Consider the following 23,662-nt stretch of genomic DNA (forward strand, 5'->3'; position numbering starts at 1 on the left):
ATGGGAGGATGGTTGTTTGGTGGCAGCTTCATCATTTGTATCTCTAGCAGGTGGTTCTTGTGTGTCGACCATTGAGTCAGTAGCAGCCAAGTCTTGCTCTGTTTCCTGGTCATGGTCATCAACAGGTGGTTCTTGTGTGACACTTGTTGAGCTAGTAGCTGATTCAACTACATGTTGATTATCCATTTCCTGTTTATCAGCAGGTGGTTCTTGTGTAACACCTACTGAGTCAGTAGCTGCTACGTCCTGATCTACTTCCTGATCATGATCATCAGCAGGTGGTTCTTGTGTAGTACCTGCTGGACTAGTAGCTGGTTCATGTGGGACAGCTACCTCTAGGTCATCTAACTTTTGCTCCTCAGCACCTGTTGAGTCAGTAGCTGGTTCTTGTGGGGCAGCTACCTCTAGGTCGTCTATCTTTTGCTCCTGAGTAGGTGTTGAGTCAGTAGCTAGTTCTTGTGGGGTAGCTACCTCTAGGTCATCTATCTTTTGCTCATCAGCAGGTGGTTCTTGTGTAACAGCTACATGCTGCACATCGTCTTGGGTGTCTACATTTGATAAATTAGCAGCTGGTTCTTGTGGAGCAGCTGCATCTTCTGAAAGGAATGATGTCACAAAATCCTGGACATTTTGTATTTCGGTACCTGAGGGTGAGGAAGGTAAGGATTCGGGGTTTGGTGGGGTATGGGGTTTTAGGATAATGGGTGAGGAATTTGGGGTGGGGGTCTCTGTTGCTGCTTCAGAAGACGTCCTCCTTTGTCTTCGAGGTAAGGAGGCAGGAAAAATAGTGGTTTTTATTTTATGGATGGCCTTCTTTGGGGTAGGAGGGACATCAGAGGTAATAGCTTTTTTAATTGAGGCCCTTGTTCGTCTTTTTGATGAAGGAACAACCGTTTCTTGCCTTTTCCTTTTCCTTTTCAGCTTAGCCAGGGGAATGTCGTCATCTGAATCATTGTTGGGGATATGGACAGTGGGAGTGGATGATCCAAGTAAATTATGGGATGGGGTTGATGCAATGGCGGGGTCAATTGAACTAACTGTCACGGATGGCTAGGGATTTTCAACATTCACTTGGGGAGTTTCGGCTGCTGCTTGAGAAGTTTTGGCAGTTTCTTGAGGATTTTCGGCTGCTGGTTGAGTAACTTTAGCAGCTTCCTAGGGGTTTTCAGCTGCTGGTTGAGGGATTTTAGCAGCTTCTTGGGGTGGGTTGTTAAGGGGAGGAGGATTCTGCAGGGCAAAGCCCCTCAGGATTAAAAGCTGAACCAGGCGATGGTGAGTAAGGGAGAGGAGTGGGTACTTTGCATTCGTGGAATAATGTGACATATTCTTTAGACACCCAAGCAGATAGTATGGCATATTTAATAAACGACCATGTCTTAAATGATTCAACAACACAAAGTCATGCTGGTACACTACCTGGTAACGTCCTTCGCAGGTGAGGTAGTGCTTGACAAACTCTGCAACCTTTGGCCATGGAGGTGGTAATGAATGCAGTGCAACACCCCTGCCTTTAGGTTCGACCCACTCCCCAGGTAGAAGAAAATCTTGCTGTGCGTTCAGAATGATGTGTTTACGGCTGAACCAACGGATGCCATCGGCTGGTAATCCTGAAACCTGCGCTATATCTTCCTCTGTTACCGGAATTCGCACTCCCCGAACAGTAGAATAACCTTCCTTTAAATTACGTGCGAATTCCAGGACTTGCTGAGAATCAAATTCCTGGAGCCTTCGGAAGTAATCCACCCAGCCTGCTTGCAGAAAAATTTGATATGCTTCTGGGTGTAGTTCCAATAGAGCCGTTGAACCAGGTTCATTTTGAACAGCGTTACCTCCCATAGTTACCGGTTCAGTAAAATGCACAATACAAAGTCGAGTTACCGTAGCCGAGACCGAGTAAGATATTGCAAATGAGGTTATGACATAACAAGACAGAGACGGGGTGACGAGACTTAGTCGACGGTGATTGGCATATCGGGTAATGATTGCAAAATTTTGATATTCCCCCCAACTGCGGCTAAAATGATAAGTTTTGAATGTACAACGATTTCGGAAATCATATCAGAATCTTCTCATTAACTATAGTTTAATATTTACACATAAACACGCATACCTCACGTTTTACCTTCGATTGTTGTGTTGAAAGTATAATTTCGTCGTTTAGTAGATCACCAATGGTTATGGGAAAGGGTTGTAAGATATGAGGGTATTTATATAAAAGGCTTTCTCTATTCACAGGAGGTAATGGTGAAGGAACACAATTATCAAGATGAATGGTTGATTCTCTCAATGGAAAGTGATATGTATTGGTCGTTTTTGAGAGAAGTTGATGCCTCAATTACGAAAAAATGGGAAAATTGACGCTTTTTCGGAAAGATGGAAAAATTCGGTGTTTCGGCAATGGAGAAATCAGTGTATCAGCAATGGAGAGAATGGGGAAAAGTTGGTGTTTCAGCAATGGGGAAAAATGGGCAAAGATTGGTGTTTCAGCAACGGTTGAAACTAGTGTTTCAACAACGAGAAAAAGAGATGTTGCCGTTAAAGAAGAATAGGAAAATGTTGCTGAAGGGTAGTATGAGGGGATGGATTGTGAATTGAAGTGGAATGGAAATGTTTCCCAAACTGAAACCTGATCCTGCTTGTAATGCAATTGTTCCTTCAGCCAGCCTCCGAATCCAAGACCTGCAAAATAAATTGTAATATGGCAGCCCTTGACAGGGATTATTAGTTAAGTAATCTAATCTAATAATAATACAAGAATATATAATGCAGAGATTAAGTGCAATGAGGGGCAAGAGGCTCCCCCAAAAAGATATAATGTGAATCTGCCATGCAAGTGGCCTTAAAATCCTCCTTAGAAATTGGTTGCTGGTACAGACGAAGCCAATACCCGTTTACTAACAATGGAGTTCTAGAACCATAAATTGTTAGGAGCCTTACTGTTCCGTTGGGAAAAACAGTATCTACCTCGTAAGGTCCCAGCCACCTTGTTCGTAGTTTCCCTTGAAAATTTTCAAACCTGGAATCATATAGTAAAGCCCAATTACCTTTTTGGAATTGCTTATGCTTAATAGTTTTGTCATGCCACCTGGTTCTTTGCTGCTGAATCATAGTTGTTTGATGGATTGCATCCAACCTTTTTTCATCCAATTCCTACTGCTACTGCAACCTAGCTGTCCGTGCATCAGTCAAATCAAGGTTAACAGCTAAAGCAGTTCTTAAGGTTTTAATTTCAAATTCCACAGGAAAAAAAACAATTTTACCATAAACCAATTCATAGGGTGAAAAACCTGTAGTGTTCCTCCAAGTAGTTCTGTAAGCCCATAATGCCCCAGGCAGTCTTTGAGACCAATCTTTCCTATTCTCCTTCACAGTTTTTGTTAAAATAGCCTCTATGACTTTATTTGTACTTTCCACCTGACCATTAGCTTGGGGGTGGTAAGGTGTAGTCATTTTATGATTGATATGATATTTTTGAAGCATAGCTTTAAAACCATGTGAATTGAAAGGAGGTCCTCCATCTGTGACTAGTCCTCTAGGCACTCCAAATCTAACGAAGATTTCTTCAAATAAAAAGGTTAAAACAGATTCTTCATTAGCTTTAATAAGTGCCTTAGCTTCCACCCATTTAGTCATATAATCTGTACAAACCATTATATAAACTCTTTGGTTGGATGGAGGATTGATGGGCCCTACAAAAACTAGAGCCCATCTTTCAAAGGGTTCAAGTATTACCTGAGTGTTTAGTGGCATTTCATCTCTATGATTGGGTTGGCCCATTCTCTGAAAATTGTCGTAGGCCCTAACATATTTCTTTGCATCCTTGAAAAGTGAGGGCCAATAATAACCCATCCTGAGAATTTTATGTGTTGTTCTCTTATCAGCAAAATTCCCACCATAAGGGCCATCATGACAAGCCATCAATATATCATAAACCTCATCTTCTCTAAAGAATCTTCGGATTTCCTGATCAAGTCCTGTATGAAAAAGACACCCCCTTATCCAGCTATACCTAGCACTTTGTTGAATGATCTTTATTTTCTCCCGGTGTGATAGGTGTGATGGTAGCTTCCCTGCAACCAGATAATTGGCAATGTCTGCATACCATGGTGAGTGAGCAGATACTGCAAACAAGTATTCATTAGGAAAGGAATCATCTACTGGAGTATTATCATCAGTTTTTATCCGAGAAAGGAAATCAGCAACTACATTTTCTTTACCTGGTTGATCCACAATTGTAACATCAAATTCTTGTAGTAACAATAACCACCTGGTAACTCGAGCATTTGTAACAGATTTATTCATTAAATACTTGATAGCCGAGTGGTTAGTATGAACAAAAATAAGATAACCAGTAATGTAATGTCGAAATTTATTAATAGCATAAATAACTGCTAAAAATTCTTTCTCAGAAACTGTGTAATTAAGCTCAGCAGGGGTCATATTCTTACTAATGAAGTAGATAGCATAAGGAATATTGTTTTCTTCTTGACCCAAGACAGCTCCAATTGCAGTATTGGAAGCATCAGAGGATATATGAAAGGGAAGTGCCCAATCAGGTCCCCTCAAAATAGGAGTTGTAGACAACTGATGCTTAAGTTCATCAAATGCTTTCTGACAGGCATCAGTCCACTTAAATTCAGCATTTTTCATAACACAAACAAAGGAGAAGCTATTTTAGAAAGTTTTTTGATAAATCTTCTATAATATCCAGCATGTCCTAAAACCTTCTTACATCAGTTTGTGTTTTAGGAATAGGAAGGGTCTGAATTACCTGTACTTTGGATGGATCCACTTGAATCCCAAGGAATGAAACGAAGTGTCCTAGTACAATTCCTTCGTTCATCATCATATGACATTTTTCGGTACTCAAGGAAAGATTAGCTTGTATGCATCGTTTAAGTACTTTCTTAAGGTTTTGTAGCGCAACTTCAAAAGTCACACCATAGGGAGTGAAATCATCCATAAATATCTCCAAAGAATCATTAAGCATACCATAAAAGATTCCTATTACTGCTCTTTGAAACGTTGCTGGAGCATTACATAGTCCAAATGGGAGAACTCTATAAGCAAAAGTCCCCCAAGGACTAGTAAAAGTGGTCTTGTCTTGATCTTGAGGTGCAATTCTGATTTGGTTATATCCACTAAAACCATCTAAAAAGGAAAATAATTTCTTTCTTGACAAGTTGTCCAACACTTGATCAATAAATGGCAAGGGGAAATGATCTTTTTGGGTGGCTTTATTTAAGGCTCTATAATCTACACACACTCTCCACTTCCCATTTTTCTTCGGTACTATTACCAACGGAGAAACCCATTCACTGTCAGATATGGGGTATATAAACCCTATATCAAGCAACTTTTGTAGTTCTTCCTTAACAATTTCCCTCAAATTGGGATTCATTCACTGCTGGGGTTGACAGACTGGTTAGGACCCCTGCTTAATATAGATACGATGAGTACATAATTCAGGAGAGATCCCCTTCATGTCTGTGTAGTCCCATGCGAATGCTTCCTTGTTCTCATGGAGCAACTTCATTAGCTATTGTGTTTCAGCATCTGATAAATTGGGGTTTATGTTCAATGTTTTGCCAGGTTCAATTTCTACTGTTATGCTTTTAGAGGAGATAGCAATTGATGTTTGAGGTAAATTTTCAGATTTAAGCTTTTGCTGTGTTTCAGGATCCAGAATTGCAATTAACTGATTATGTGCTTCAGAAGTAACTGAGGAAGGTTCAGAAATAAAATTACTAATTACTTCATCTTCTGTGGCATCTTTAAGAGTTAAGGCTTGTCCAATGGTTAAAATGGGTTGAGTATCATTATCCTCATAGTCTAACCATACAAAATCATCATTGTTAATCATAGGTGTAGCATGAGGGTACAACGTAAGCTGCTTAGTTTCACATCCATTAGAAATTGTCATTGAACCTAATCTACAGCTGATAAAAGCATCTGCTGTAGCCAGCCAGGGTCTCCCCAAGATTAGAGGATGCCCCCCAACTTTGCTTTAGTCTATAACACAACAAAGTCAGCTGGGTAATTCCAGGATTCAACTGAAATGATCAGGTCTTCAATAACCCCCTCTGGTTTGATTGTGGAATGATCAGCTAATTCCAGGATAGTTGGTGTCTCTCTAATTACATTTTTCAACTATAACAGCTGTGCAGTTTCAAGGGTCATAATATTTATAGCAGCACCTAGGTCTACCAGAACTCACGAAACAATAGTTTTTCCAACTTGTACTGTGACCATGGGGTGACCAAGGTCACCATATTTTACAGGGGGAACTTTTCCTAACATTAAAGCAGCTAGATCTCCCATCACATGAACTGTAAGGGGATCTTTAGCCTTCCTACTAGGTTTCTTGATGCAAATGTCTCTAACGGTTCTGGCATAGATTGGCACATCTCTGAGTGCTTGTAAAAGTGGAATTTTAACATACAGATTCTGCAATTCCCCTAAAAGGTTAAAAGCAGGCGGCTCAGGCATCTTAGTGAGAGCCAAACACTCAGGGAATGGTGGCTCTACTGTTTCAGCAGTTTCATTAGAGAATGGCTTGACTGTTTCAGCAGTTTTATTAGAGGATGGCTTGACTGTTTCAGCATCCTTATTAGATGATTTACTCTTTTCTATCTCTTCTTTATCAGAGTCGAAAGAGGTAATATCATCTATAATTGGCTCGGATACCCTCCCAGGTTGTAAATGAATATCATTACATTGCACAGGAGATGTAGGCAGTTTCTGAAGGTCGATGACTTGCACAACTTTATTATTATTAGGGTTAGGGTTCAGTTGTACAGGTAGCTGAGGCTTCATGGTCTGATTATTCGGTGGGGTACCTGATGGGAGAGAAAGTTGTTGCTGGAACTGAGGAAATTGGTTTGTGAATGGAGTTTGTTGAGCTCTCCAGTTTGGGTTCCATTGGTTAAAATAGGATTGCTGTAGAAGCCAGGGAGTCCACATTGCAGGGTCTATAAAGGGACGGTTTGTTTGCTGCGTGGGTGAGAAATTCATTTGATTAAAGGGTGGGTATTTCATTTGGTTAAAGGGCGGGTAATTTGCTTGATTAAAAGAAGGATAATTATTCCAACGATTAAATGGCATACTAGAGTTCGTACCTTGTCCTCGTGGTTGCCATTGCCTCCTTTGTGTCAGTAGATAAACTGCTTTAGCTTCCTCCTTAGTTGGTTGTAACGTTGCCTTTATCCCTGGTAAAGAGGGGCATTGTTGAGTTTCGTGGTCCTTTTCACAAATGGTACAGATTGGTACCTTGTCAAGTGGGCATTCCCTCAATGGGTGTTTTTCTCTACATTTAGGGCAGAAAATGGCCAAAGAAGCTTCTGCCTTTGCCTGCTTCTTTTTAACCTGCAAGGTATTAATCTGTGAAGCAAAAGAACTTAACATTTCAGTCTTGAATTCCTCAAGTAGATTACCTATTTCAGCTCTTGTTGCTCCTCCACTAGCTGATTTCTGGACCCTTGAATAAGTACTATCCCTGCTCTTTGATTTATTTGTAGCTCCTCTTGAACACCTCTTGCAGAGGTTAACAATTTCATCATACGATTCTTTAGATATATCCCCTTTACCAAGCATATTTAACATATCTAAACAATCATCCCTTACCCCTTTCAATAATATTGTTTTAAGAATATCTTTACTTACATCAGGGTGCTCAGATCTCTGCAGATTATACTGGAGTCTTTCCACAAATTCCTCCAGATTTTCATCCTCCTTCTGAACCATCTTGAATAATTCCTCCCTTTTTTCTCTCGTCCGACAATAATCTTGGTATTTGGCCAGAAATTTCTCCTTCATCTGATCCCATGTTGTGATCACATGACCTCCCAAGCTCATAAACCATCTTAGTGCATTTCCTTTTAGTGTTGCTGGAAACAACTTTAACTTTTGAGCGTTATTAACATAATCATAACTTCTACACAATATATCAAACTCAAAAAGAAACTCATCAGGGTCTTCAGAGGATAAACCATGGAAGTTAGGTAGGGCTGAGAGTGGAATATTCTTCATAGGAGTTGTACCTCTGGGAAGTTCCTCAATAGGGAATTCCAAGGTGGAGAGAGAATTCTCACCTCTTCCTTCACCTCTACGTCGTCCACCAAAGATTCCTTCATTGTTTCCATCCATTGGTTGCTTTCCTAATGTACTTTCCCGGTCTTCAGTGTTTTCTGTTGGACTCTCAATGTCCTGAACTAGTTCCTCAACTTCAATATCTTCTATTGGTTCTTCAATTTCAATATTTTCTATTGGTTCTTCAACTTCCTCCACAGGTTCCTCGGTATGTTCTATTGTTTCTACAACCCTTTCAGGTCCCACTACTTCCTCTGTTTGATAGTCCGTTTGGAGAGAGTGTTGAGTTTGTGGCCTTCGAGAGCTTAACCTTTGGGATGTCTCAGCTTTTGAAATAATATCATCGATGAAAGTTTTTCTTCCTCCTCTTCCTTTGCCCTTGCCACCTGTAGGATTAGTTTTCTTGCATCCTCTCATGCATCCTGCATATCTACAAGGAAATCATCAGTACTTTTAAAATCTATAATTGCCTTCCCTGGCAATGGCGCCAAAATGTTGGTCACTTTAATTGCTTATTGAATTAAACAACAAAGTGCGACATTAATTGTCAACCCAGGGAAGTCTTGTTATTTCAAAGGCAACTGCGTACTATATGCACTCAATTTTAAAAGCAAAAAAAGTTGTAGTACAAACAAATCATGCCTTAAATTAACAAATTGAAGCTCCACTCTGCATTACAGCAATTACACTCTATTGCAGATAACTAAAGAATGCTTAATTCCATTCAAAGAATCATATAATGAAAAAGAATCAATCTGCAAAGGAAAACAATGGCTGTGCTATAACAGAGAGTCAGGACCCTATCCCCAGAGCGGGAATCTCCAGCACCTGCCTCTGATTAACTAGCTTGCCAATTCACTCTGTAACTTAATCACCGGTGAAACACTCATGAATTAACTTTGAATAACACAACAATCAATTGAGAAAGAAACAGAGTTTCAACAAAAGGTATTATAAACAATATTCAGGGAACAGTACTTGTTAACAAGGCATGAATAAAAGACACACTTGACACACTGTAGAAATATAATGGGTGAATCTTGTGATGAAGGTGGGCCCTGTCCTTCTCACAAGATTCCCCAGGAAACAAGAACTAGAAAAAGATGTTCAGAACAAAATCTTATTCATCCATCAATATGTCATATTACAAAAAGAATTCCAGTTCTGTTCCTTCAGCTAAGCCTTTTTCCACAGTCTGTTCATCCCCTTCTAATGTAGATGTCTCCTCTTTATAAAGAGGAGACATCTATTACAAAAGATTTACATTATTTTAACCCATTATACAAAAATAGGGAAATCAATTTCCCGTCAACAAAATGTTGTTACAGTAATGCTGTCTTTAGATTATAGGCGTTACATCTAGTGTAATAGCTTCCTCGATGATCAGTTTTGGTTCCTTTGCTACTGTCAAATTTAGAACGCAAATCTCAACTGTTTCAGCATCAAGATTCACGTGCCGTTTTTACTGTTTCAGCAACTACAAAAATAGTCTCGCAAACTCCAGGCTGTTTCAGCAACGCGGACTGCACATCATTCTTTAACTGTTCAACACTTAATAATTCAAAGATTAACTATGAAGATGTCGTGATTATATGCTAAATAATTAAACATATAGTGATGAGAAGAATCATTACATACCTTTGAGATAATTGGGTTAAAACACTAACAAGGACTTTTAAATGTAAGTTGAAAAGGATGATATCATGGCAAAATGTATGGTCAAAAAGGGACAATATGAGGTCCTAACACACACAACTAGCTCTTCTTTTTGTTGATGAGGCCTCTAGAAAGATCTAGGTATTTATCAAGGATCTGTTTGAACCAGACCATAATTTTCTTGGAGATGCCTCCCATTAGGAGAGTGTCATCTGTGAATTGGGAATGATTTACATCTTTAATATTATTAGAAATTCTTAGACATTTTAGCCTTCCTTCAGCCATGAAATTTCTAGGATTCTACTAAGACTTTCAGAAAACAGGATGTAGCGGAGGGGGGAAAGGGTACATCCTTGCTAAAGGCCTCTTGAGGTAACAAAGAAGGGAGACCATTAACAAGAGGGGTGATCCAGGGTATACCAATGCATGCCTTGATCCAATTGATGAAGTCCACAATGAATCCAAACTTTTCCAAGATTGAAAAAGGAAAGAGTGATGGACACGATCAAAGGCATTCATCATATCCAATTTTATGACCATGCTAGGTTCCCCATTTTTCCTGCTGGAATGTATGGCCTCTTATACAAGAATGATGTTATCCAGAATTTGTCTATGCTTTAAAAAACCCCCTTTATTTTCAGAAATAATTGTAGTGATAAGGACTTTGAGCCTATTGGCTATGATTTTGGTCAAGATCTTATAGGATGAGTTACACATGGATATGGGTCTAAATCGAGAGAAAGAGGAAGGATTGGTTTCTTTTGGGATAAGGGTGAGGAAAGAGGAATTAATGTTACTTCCCAGGTTCCCTTTGCTTCTTGAAAAAATTGGCATTCTCATTAGATATATTTTTTATGAGGGCCCAGTAGTATCAATAAAACTAAATAGGGAAACCATCTGGACTAAGATCTTTGTTCGAATCGAGAGGTCAGATGGCCTCAATAAACTCATCCTCCTCTATCGACCTCATAATTTGGATTTTTCAAAATCTGAGACAATGGAGGGAAGAAAAGAGATGGATCAATTCAGCTCAACAAGCTCGTTCTCTTGGCCTCTGGAATTTAAATTTCTGAAGAAGGTAATAGCTTCATGCTTGATTTCAGGAAAGGTCGATATTTTTTACTTACCTTTCAAAGTGATTTCCTTAACCCGATTTCTGGTCTCTCGAGCCCTAGCTTGTTTATGGAAGAAGTATGTGTTACGATCCCTTTCCTTTAACCAAAGACTTATAGACATCAAGCACCAATACTCTTCCTCCTTCCTATTGAGAGTATATAATTGGTTTCTTATTTTCTTTTCCTTTTCAATGTGCTCTTCAGTGATAGGGCTTGACTCCGTTTGAGTTTGATGGATATCCAATTATCTTAATAATTATGATTTCTCATTCCTTAGGATCTTGAATTGAGCTTAGCCCATGAACTAAGAGTTTTCTTTACTAATGTCAGCTTAATCTCCCAAACAAAGGCCGAGGAGCCCTTGACCGGGAAATTCTAGGCTTGCTTGATTAAATTGTAACCCACCCCTCTCACGTTTACCCACTTCCACTGGTCTGTCAGATAAACTTGAGACAAAGAGCTACTATGACATGACCCAACCTCCTAGGTCCCATTAAGGAAGTGGGTCTGGCTTCTTATAACTGATTGACATCTCAACACATCCTACAGGGTTTACATGTCACTCAAAGGCTGAGAAACCACCCTAGGTGGCCAAATATTGAATTGGGTCACCTTTTCCTTGCCCTGATCCCTAAACTTCTCCGAAAACAAGACATCCATGTGGTTGGGAGCCCTCAACTACATGAAAATGCTTACATACCAACTATTGTAACCAAAAATGTCCAGTTCAGAGCATGCGGTCCCAAATTCTGAGCCTAATTTCCAGGTCAGCCTCCATATCACTTCCCAGAACTTAGTGATACTTTCCAGAATCATTTCAAACATGATGACAAATCCATTCAATCAAACTTGAATAAAAAAATCGACCTAGTCAAGCCTAACCATAATAGTTATTTCGTCAAACATATTGAGAACATGTAATCTACAGGTCATGAATGCATATCTGAACATAGGGGTATGATACTTATCTGAGAATCATCAGGAAGGTCTAATTCCCTCTCACAATAGCTTCAATAACATCTATTAGCTCATGCATTCATTAACTGTTCAACAATAAATCAAACATATCAAGAGCCATAACGAGAACCTGTTATGAAACCATGCTTATAACCAACATATAACCAAAATAATAACCATGATGGAACAACCATCAAATCCACCTAATAAAAAGTACAATTATTCATGAAATACAAAAGGAAATATCTCTTATTAACATATGCAAAAACCAACAAAGTTAGGGACTTCCACGTACCACCCAACCATAGATTGAGCTGAACCAAATCTTTCTTTTGGCCAATCACCCCTGTGCCATATTCCAAGCATGACTATTGTTGGGTGTGGAGCTTGATTATCTTCTATATTCAAAGGTATCGCCACATTGGACCCCAGTTCGTTGCCGCCCGTAAAATACTCGCTGTAGGGGGGGTCCGGGGGGGGCTAGCGGGGGGTTTCGGGGGCAGCGCCCCCGAAGCTAAAAATAGCTGTAAAATTGCCTTGTAAAAGTATAGTAATTTCTAGTCAATCTGGGCCGTTCATTAGGCGGATGATCTGACGGTAGAACTTATGTTTAGTTTAGGGTTTTTTTCCCTAGAAGGCAACCCCTCTCTATGTATGAGGGCATTGTATTTGAGGCTGTGTGATAGATGTGTGTTCTGTGAGCGGGAAATAGAGAGGTGAGACTGTGAGAGAAAACAGAGGATATTACAGCAAATCTGTTGTAGGTTGTGTCTCTTCATTTTGCTGGATAATAGAAAGGAAGGACTGGCTGTTCGGGGTGGATGTAGCCCAAACTGGGTGAACCACGTATATCTTTGTCTCTCTTGTTTTATGCGTTTTCTGTGTTTATATTTCTGCAATATTTTATGTGTTCCATTGCTCCATAATATATAATTTCTAACAACTATGGGACTCAAGACAAAAACAAATAGGGATTTATGGAGATTAAACCATCTCCAACCTCATGCTCCCACGATCCTACCAAAACATGTCAAGAGATCACATAAGAAAACAAATAAATATACAACCAAGGCTTCCTCGAGATTAGACCATCTCCACCCTCAAGCTTTATTGCAATCCACCCAAAACTGGTCAAGGGATTCCTAGGCCCAACGAGAACATATATAGCCAGGATTTACATCAATCCTGCCAAACATTAGTGAAGGGATCACTAGACCCAAAACAATAACATACACTACCAGGCTTTACTGCAATCTCGCCAAAACTGGTCAATGGATCACTAGGCCCTAAAAAATCTTGGATGCCTTAGAATTTATTCACCAATACCTTGAAGAATTTTCCTATCTCCACCCTTAGGCTTTATCCCAATCCTGCCAAAACCAGTCAAGGGGTTTCTAGGCCCTTGGGAATTTTCCTGAGACCACCTCACTCGGTTCCAAAACCATCTAACAATCCAAAGCTCAACCAATGAAAGAACCCCATCACACCATGTTCATTCAGAAAGATAAGGCTGAAACCACAATCACCCATGGAAAAACCCATGTCAATGACAACAAGGGAACCAAATACATACATGCATGTACCATGCATTCACTAACCAACTAGGAAATCACACATGCGGCCTATTACCTATAAGTATTCCTACAAAAGTTTCTTGATCCGACTTTTCCTTGCTTGATCCTTGCTTTCCTTTGCTTCCTTTTTCTTCCTTTTCTTCCTTTTTCTTCCTTTTCCTTCCTTTCTCCAATGCTAGAGTGCTCCAAAAATGCTCTAAGTGTGCAATAGTATGAGAGAATAGAGAGAACTCCAAAATTGAATTGACAAAAGCTGTGAACTAATCCTCACAATTCTTTTTATCATTGAAGCCTTTATTTTATTCAATTTCCTCCTCATCCAAACCTATGACCTTTCACCTCCCTTTTCTCCTAATTTCCTTTATTTTTGTTAATAAAGTGCCAAATAATGCCTCTTTGCCTTTTCCAATATCCCCTTAGCCATAATAAACTGAAATGAACACCCACTAGGATGTTTTTCCCAACATTCAACTTGGAATACGTGTCCCATGACCTCGGTCTTATTTTTCCTTTATTAACTTTATTACATGAACTATTAACTCGAGGCTATTACAGACTCCTTCCCCCTTAGGGGAACACCGTCCTCGGTGTTCAATGACACTTATGACTAGCAAAATTGTTGAAACCAAAACATAATTCCCATGGAGATTTATAACTTAGCTTGATGCAGTATTTATAATGAAAAACCTACTGAAAAGCAAAACCAACACGGCAAACATAACAACAAGACGACCATACCACTTATTAGAGCTTTATAACACTGCTCATTTCGATATTTACAATAAAAACCATACATAGATATGTACATATACCAAAATTCCTTTGCCTCAACTGGAAACAATGAAGGATACATAGCCCGCATCGGATCAACCATCTCCCATGTAGCTTCATCGGGCCCAAAGTGCTTCCAATGCACTTTAACTTGCTCAATTGATTGGTTCTAGAGCATGATTTGTTTCCACTGCAATATGCACTGAGGTTCTAGCTAGAATTATTCTTCTCGCTCCACATGTAATACATACCAATAAATCACATGATCAACATCTTTCAGATATATTTTAAGCACTGAAACATGGAAAACATCATGGACTTTCACTATCGTAGGCAGTGCAAGTCTGAAGGCCACTGTTCTAATCCTCTCAAGGATCTCGAAAAGCCTGCAATATCAAGGTGCCAACTTAGCACATGAACCAATCCTCAAGGAGCTCTTCTTAGGCTTTATGTACAAGTACACATGCTCCCCAACCTAAAACTCCTTAAATTATATATGTTGATCTATATAAGTCTTCTGTCTATCTTGTTTTTCCTTTAAATTCTTCTTGATAATCTGGATTTCCCGTTCCATCTCTACCAACATGTCCGGTCCTATCAGTACCATTTTCATTGGATCACTCCTGTTGATGGGAGTATTATAACTTTTCCCATAAAGTGCCTCAAACAAAATCATTCTCAGTGACTCCTTATACCCATTGTTGTAAGCAAACCCAATTAATGGAAGATACTCCTCCCACTTTCATTGTTGATGCATAACATACATTCTCAACATGTCCCCAAAAATCATGTTGACCCTCTCCATTTTTCCATTTTTCTGTGGATGATAAGTTGTACTGAAAGCCAAATTTGTACCCAAACCTACAAACAACTCCTTCCAAAACTTGAAAGTGAACTTAGAATCTCTGTCAGACACTATCTTCCTAGCAATACCATGCAACCTCTCTATTTCCCTGATGAATACTTGTGCTACCTCACTAGCTAAATAAGTAGACTTAACCGTTATGAAGTAAGCTACCTTAGCCAACTCGTCAACCACTACCATAATGGAATCATGTTGTCTAGATGTCCTCGAAAAACATGTGATGAAATCCTTGGCAATTACCTCCCATTTCCACTTTGGAATTAGAATCAACTGTATTAAACTGCCTGGATGCTTGCACTTTGATTTTAGCTGTTGACAATCCAAAAAACATGTGACAAAATCAACTACCTCTTTATTCATGTTCGGAAAATAATATAACTTCTTAACTGAATTCAATGTCTTCTGATATCCTGGATGACATGAATACAAATTAACATGAAATTCCCGTAAGATAAGCTTCTTGAGCTTGTTGTTGTCTGGCACATAGATCCTGTCCCTAAATCTCACCAAACCATTTGCTGTGAGATGATAGTCCACATCATGTTCACCTATACCCTCCTTCTGTAACCTATGCCTAAGCTCCCTATACCTGTCATCTCATTGTCCTGACTATAAGATCTGATCCTGTAAATTTGTCCCATATGAACTCATAGATGCTATGTGATTTACCTTCACCCTTCTACTAAGAGCATTTGCAACCCTATCCTCCTTACCCTTGATGTACGTGATTTGGAAATCAAACTCACTAAGTGTGGCCAACCATCTACCTTACCTGGAATTCCAATTAGGCTGGTCAAAAAAATATCTCATCCCACTATGATCACTCATCAAGACAAACCTCCTACCAAGAAGATAGTGCCTCCACATCTTCAATGCATGAATGATCTCTTCTAACTCAAGATCATGAGCCACATAATTCTACTCATGCTTATTCAGTTTCATTGACTTGTAACATACCACCTGTCCCTCCTGCATTAGGACTCCACCAAGTCCTCTCTTGCAAGCATATGTACATACCACAAACTCTTTGTTTGGATCTGCAATATTTAGAGTTGGAGCATTTGTAAGTAACTATATCAACTGCTCAATACTCATTGCACATTCCTTTGTCCATTCAAATTTCTTTCCCTTTATCTGCAATGATGTAATAGGATAGTAAATCCATGAGAAGTTCCAAATGAACCTCCTGTAGTAACTTTCTAACCCCATGAATGATATGACCTCATCCACATTCCTAGTAGATTCCCATTCCATGATAGCTCTCATCTTTTATGGATCGACTACTATGTCTTCATTGGAGACAACATGTCTCAAGTAATATACCTCTGTCTAAAAGAAACTGCACTTACTAAGCTTGGCATAAAATTGATGCTCTCTCAGCAACTTCAACACTGTTGTTAAGTGTTTCACATTCTATTTCTCATTCTTATAATATATCAATATATCATTAATGAATACACTCACAAACTTGTCCAGATAAGAATGTAACACACTATTCATCAAACACATGAAAGTAGTTGGAGCATTAGTTAAACCAAAAGGATCCACAACAAAATCATAATGCCCATACCTGGTCTAGAAAGAAGTCTTATAGATTTCCTCTTCTTTGATGTGTACCTGATGATATCTTGATCTCAAATCAATCTTCAAGAACATTGTTGCTTCCTTCAACTAGTCAAACAAGTCATCAATCTGAGGCAATGGGTACCTGTTCTTAACTCGTCACCTTGTTCAACTGCTTGTAATCAATGCATAACCTGAGAGTACCATCCTTCTTCTTCAAAAACAACATTTGTGCACCCGAAGGTGGTACACTTGGCCTAATATATCCCTTGTCAAGCATTTCCTTTAGCTGCAACTTCAATTCCAATAACTCTGGAGTGCTCATCATGTACAATGTCTTTGATGTCAACGCTTCCCTTGGTACCAACTCAATAGAAAATTTGACTTCCCTATGAGGTGGAAACTCTGAAATATTTTCTAGGAATACATCCTGAAATTGTTATAAGACTGGATACCTCTTGAAGACTTTCATATCCTCAACATCCTTACCCTTATCACTATAAACATGCACTACAAACAATACACACCCTTTCCTGCGACTATGATTTTCCTTCATAGTTGTAACCATTCTAACTAATGTCTCCTTCTTCTTACCCTACAATATTCTATGTTCTCTATTGTCATTCAAGCACTCAATAGCCTTTTCATAACATTCCACCTTAGTCCTATGAGTATATAACCAATCCATACTTAGAATCATATTGTATGAACCCAATGAAAGTAGATTCAGATGTGCTGATGTAGGCATACCATTCAGCTCAAATGCACAAGCTCTTACCCAATGATGAACTCTTTTCTTAGTGCCTATAGCAAACTGCACCAACCAAGACTCTGCATGCACTTATTTTCTCAAACCACACTTATCTACTAGGTCAGGATTAACATAACTATAATTAGATCTAGGGTCAATCAAAATAGAAACAATTTGATCACAAATCTTACCATCCATCTCGATAATGGATGCCTAGTGATTAGCCTACACGCTATCCAATGCTACATAGATCCAAGGAATGCTCTGTCCAACATCCCCAACTATTTGCACCTCCTGAGCACCGTAGGTTTGAGGCCTACCACCTTGATACAGCAGACAATCCTTCTTGAGATTCTCCTTGCCACATATCCAACATTGCAACTATCTCCTATGATCACGTCTATTCTACTAATATCGAAGTTGTGACCCATATCCTTTCTCAACTGCATTAAACTTCTTGTAAGGAACAATAATCTCTTTCTCACCTGCATCCCGAGGTACTTTTTGCTTAGGTGGCCATTTACCTTTAATCATTCCATTCCCTTTACAACCTTGCTTATACTCTGTCTTACGCTTTGATTTCTCATAACATTGCTTCAACTTCCCAATGACTTCTTCCAGTGACCAAGGCTTGTCATACTCAATCTGATCCTTAAATTCTAATGGTAATCCACTGGAAAACCTCTAAAATTTGGTTTTATCATCATTTAAGATACAGTACATACCTCAAAAACTATAAGAACTTAGTCATGTACTCCTCATTTATCATCGACCCCCTATTTAGCTCATAGAACTCCTTGGATTTACTGTCGTAGTACCTCTATGAAAAGTACTTATTTCTGAAGAGTCTCTTGAATTCATGCCAACTTAACTCCTATGTCTTGATGTCTCTAACCCACTTCACATCTTCCGACCAAATGTATGCCTTCCCTTTGAGACTGAAAATATTTATTTTGGCCTTCATGTTCTTTGTGTAATCATGCAGCTCAAAGAAATTCTTCATCCCAAGAAACCATGCCTCTGCATCTTCCGATTTCTTCAACTCTCCATCAAATTTATGCGGTTTGGATTTCTTGAACTCATCCAAAAAATATCCCCTATCACTCCTCCTATAATGATGATAGTGATGATGGCCATGATGCGTATCTGAACAAGAATTAGAGTAGAAACCATATCCATTGTCTCTCATATCAGGTGTATCCAATAGCTTACCATATCTAATTGTGTCATCTTTATCCAACCTATGCCCACCATGAGACCTGCTACCATAAGCCTCATTAGTTGTTTCCTCTTGTCTATAACTGATCAGTGGTTGTCCCTATCTCTCCAAGTATGACAAACTTTTAAGGATAACTACATTGACCTCTACTTGTTTCTCATGTTCCCTGGCAAGTATTTCCCATGACTAAATGATTCTATCATTATCTTCCTTGCAACTTTTTATCTCTTCCTTCAAACTTCACAAAGTGTCTGCCATGTCTAGAGAGTACTCATCTCTTGGCTACTCATCTGATTTATAAGGGGAGTTCGGCGTGAAATTTAATCCACCATTTTTCTAGTAATCTTTGATCCTTTTCTTCCTGCAAACATACTATGTCAGATAAACCAAATAGAAACATAATCAACATACCTCAGTGAAGTTCAGGGGAGGCTATCTCATTTGCAATATCAATCCAGATTAGCACAACACACACACACACACACACACAATATAATGAAATCAACATATCAATCGCCTCAAAATCGACATCATCAACCTCTACATGACGACACTATTTAAAACAATGACAATCACATTGCACGAATAACGAACACATATACAACTGACATGCATGAATGAAAAATACATTCCCCCCATCTAGTCCAAGTATTGAACCATGATCTGCTACCACTCTATAACCCACCCCTCCCACATTTACCCACTTCCACCGGTCTGTCGAGTAAACATGAAACAAAGAGCTACTATGACATGACTTAACCTCCTAGGTCCCATTAAGGAAGTGGGGCTGAAAAATGACAACCACCTGACATCTCAACATATCCTACAGGGTCTATAGGTCCTCAAGGGTTGAGAAACCACCCCAGGTAGCCAAATCCTAATTTGGGCCACCTTTTACTTGCCCTAAGCCCTCAACCACTCCCACAACAAGGCATCCATGTGGTTGGGGGCCTCCAACCACATGCACAAGCTTGCATCCCAGTGGTTACAACCCAAAATGTCCAGTTCAGAGCATGAGGTCCCAGATCTTGAGCCTAATTTCCAGGTCAGCCTCCATTCCACTACCTACAACTCAGTGAGATTTTCTAGAATCATTTCTAACATGATGAAAAATCCATTCAATCAAACTTGAATAAAAATTTTGACATAGCCAAGATTAACCGCGACATTCATTTCGTCAAACATATTAAGAACATATAATCTAAAGGTCATGAATTCATATCTGAACATAGGGGTATGATACTTATCTGAGAATCATCAATAAAGTTTAATTTCATCTCATAATAGTTGCAATAACATCTATTATCTCATGCATTCATTAATCATTCATCAATAAATCAAACTGTTGATGGTGTTGGAGCTGCCAAAATTCAAGGGATCTCCCTTATAAGAAGTCCCAACTAGACCTTAAACCGTTTGGAGTAGGAATCCCAACAATTGTGGTAGTGTAATTCCTTGACCACAGTAGCATGTAGAGGTAATTAAGATAACTTTGGGTGAGATAAAGTGTGTGAGCTTGTGGAGAGTCAAGTGCGATGCGTGGGGGTTCTAACACACGGAGGGGAAAAGGAAGTGCACCCCTTAGAAGCCTGTAATAGTACATAGCTTGAAAGGAACATAGGAGTGAAATGACATCCAAATCTAAAATGCGGAATAGTCCAAAAATTAAAGTGACAGGTTAATCCAACAACATGCATTCAACAGGATTCATACAGTTGTATACAAAGTAGTTCATAAGAAAATGCGTAAGTCAAACAACATACATTGCTAAAGCAACCAGAATAGTCCAACTACAATAAAAACATATGCATGAAAGTGTGTTGGCTCTATTATTATTATTATAAGTGAAAGTTCCATCCATACATACACCATAGACAAGGACTATCCCCAATAGTGGAACATTACAGTCAAGAAAACCTACTCCTCCAAAGAAGTGTACTCGCTCTACACTATGGAGAAGCCAAGGCTCGTCACAATACTCCCAATCCTTTTCTAAGCCTAAGCCTAGTCAAAATATTGGCTCCCAAAATCCCATTCTATGAGTTATGAGGTTCTATTTATAATTGTGACTCTTTGATTGCCCTCATGACTCTTCAACTTCTTTACACATAACTCACTACATAACATGATGACCTTTCAAATTCCACTAATGACACTTGGAATTTCACTTACAACATATTTACAAATAATTACGCCGTAAGGCGTTTCCCTATGAAACCAACTCCTTCACCTGATTACGTGTCCTCTGTTTGCGCCTTTGGATCTTTTGTTAGATGATTAACTTCTGCTCGGCCATTGATTTGAATTGCAAACCGTTTTGGCAACAACCTTCTAGACGTGGGCAAGAAGGGGCATGCAGAGTCGCTTTCCAACGGAGATATTTGAGCCGCCTCGTGGCGTCGCTGCACCATGGGAAAGTCGAAAATTCGAATGCCAGACGAACCTCACCGCCTGAAGTCGAACCATGAAATCTTTGGCGGATCTTGTTTATTTAAGCACCTTGATGCAATCTATGAACTTGACGATTAGTATGTTAGAATTACTATCATACCTACCATGTTCAACATGCTATATTTCGATATGTGGTTAGAGAATCTGCTCCTGTATTCTTTCAACTATCATAGAAGTTAGAACCTTATATCATAGTGAGCTATATGCAATTCTTTTTCATTTTGTGCCTTGATCATCACTCAGATCCTTATGCTTGAAAATAACGTTTAGTCTGTTTTAACTTTTAACTTCTATCTGTCTTCATGTTTCCATGCTTTTGCCTATTTTTGCGTCAGTTGTCTCATAAACATTTTACCTTGTTAATTGAGCAGTGAGTTGTAATTCATCTGTTCCAGTTTAGTATGGACTACAAGTTTTCAAGGCCCCAGAAATATCATTACAAATGCAGAATTATTCAATTTTCCAATCCATTATAAGACGTATATGGTTTATAGATTATTTTCTTGAAAATATACATTAGATCTCAAGAAATTCATTGCCTGTTATTAGTTTTTGTTGGTATTGCATGTTCACACAAATTTTATTCAATGACAAGGCTAGGGCATGTTGGCAATAGTGAATTGGAGCACGGAAGCATGTGTCCAGACAGTATTCTTGCTTGCAGGAAATATTAGGAAAAGAAGTTAACAGTATTTGTGGCACGGGCATACCAGATGCAGACATGCTTAGCAGGATGAAATCAGTATGTATTCCATCACTTTTCTCATTCGATTTGTTGATTATTTCTCATTTAAGGTAGCATAGTGACTGTTGTCTGTTTTTTTTTTCTCGCTGGCAGATGACTATGGTGTTAAAAGAATCTCTACGGCTATACCCACCTGCGCATTCGATAATAAGAGAACCATGCAAGGAGATGAAGCTCGGCCCGTTTTCACTTCCAAAAGGTGCACTCCTGAGTTTCTCAATTTTGGGAGTGCATCACAGTGAGAAGTATTGGGGGCCAGATGCAAACATGTTTAAGCCCGAAAGATTTGCAGATGGTCCCTCAAAGGCAGCTACTGACCCGAATGCCTTTTTACCATTTTCAATGGTTCCAAGAACATGTATTGGCCAAAACTTTGCCATGTTGGAGGCCAAGACTGCGTTAGCTATGATTTTGCAGAGATTCTCATCCAGTCTTTCACCTGCATACAGGCATGCTCCCATCGCTATGGTTACCGTACAGCCTCAACATGGCATGTAGATCTTATTTAAACGTATGGAAGTGTAAACATAATGATTCCTTCATGTCGTATCACTAGATGCTTATGTAGCAAACCAATACTCCCATAGACATTTCAAAACCGCGTACCCAAATATGGAGGACGTGACCTTTTGCTGTTCCATTTTTCCCTTTCCATGGTTATTTGATATGTAATTTCTAGTGGTGCTTTTTAAAGTTTATTCAGTTTTAGTTGTGCATTTTTTATTTATTTATTTATTTTTTATATTATTATTGTGTGGAAAAGTACATTTTCTATTTAAGATGATTGTTATGCGTGACTTTGTCAATACACGTGTCTTTTTAAATAAAAATAATGGTAAAGATAAAAATGGTTTTTCATAAAAAATGAAATAGGGAAACAATATAATATTTAATTATTATTATTTTTTCCTTTGTTATAGGAATTATCAGTTCTATTAAAGTATGTTATTTAAGAGAAACCAATTATATATATTTATAATTATATAATAATAATAATGTAAGTATATAAAAAAATATTTAAGAAAAAATAATTAAGATAAAAATAATGTTAAATGTTAAAAATTGCTTTTCAAGAAAAATGAAATAGGGAAACAATATATATCAATTCTATTAAGGTATGTTGTTTAAGAGAAACCAACTATATATATTTATAATTATATATAATAATAATAATGTAAGTATATAAAAAATTATTTAAGAAAAAATAATTAAAGTAAAAATAATGTTAAATGTTAGATAAAAATTGTTTTTTCATGAAAAATTAAATAGGAAAATAATGTGATAATTAATTGTTTTAGGAGTTATCAATTTAATTAAGATATGTTATTTAAGAGGAAACAATTATATATATTTATAATTATATATAATAATAATGTAAATATATAAAAAAAATTAATTATAAATATGCAAATATATATATATATAAAAGATAGATCCATCTTAATTACAAATTTAGTAAGTGTTGAGAGGGATCAAATTTTTTAAAGTGCAGAACTTGTAAATAGTCTTTATTTTTAGAGAGAGTGCAAAGCATGTAAATCCTCTGTACTCTTAGAGATTTGATCATGTGTATTTTTAAATTCTACTTTTGAATGCATAAATGGATCCAATGACTTCAAAATCCAATTGGGCACTTGGATTATGTAGACTAAACAATTTAAATTACAATTATGCATATGTTTACTACACCTTAGACAAAATTGACTTTTTCAGATCTGGGTGCATCTTCTACCAGAGTTTTAGAAGTCACTGGTTTTGATATTCAAGAGAAGATTATTCATAACTCTTTTGTATTCATTTAGTTTTATTCATCACATACATAGCTTAATAAATTTGCCTCTGAGCACATTCTAAAAGCAAATATCTTGAGTCGGCTAACCAATTGCATTTGTTATAAAGGGAATTTC

The 23,662-nt window shown here is 38.2% G+C and overlaps 1 pseudogene; it reads left to right on the forward strand.

Annotated features, from left to right (window-relative positions):
* Positions 1 to 2,373: 2,373 nt before the first annotated feature.
* Positions 2,374 to 22,253, forward strand: LOC149227302 (cytochrome P450 CYP72A616 pseudogene; annotated as a pseudogene).
* The last annotated feature ends 1,409 nt before the right edge of the window (positions 22,254 to 23,662 follow it).

Source organism: Pinus tabuliformis, chromosome J (assembly GCF_031772625.1).
Source record: "Pinus tabuliformis cultivar Carrire ecotype Pingquan chromosome J, CPIR1, whole genome shotgun sequence".
NCBI classification, from domain to species: Eukaryota; Viridiplantae; Streptophyta; class Pinopsida; order Pinales; family Pinaceae; genus Pinus; species Pinus tabuliformis.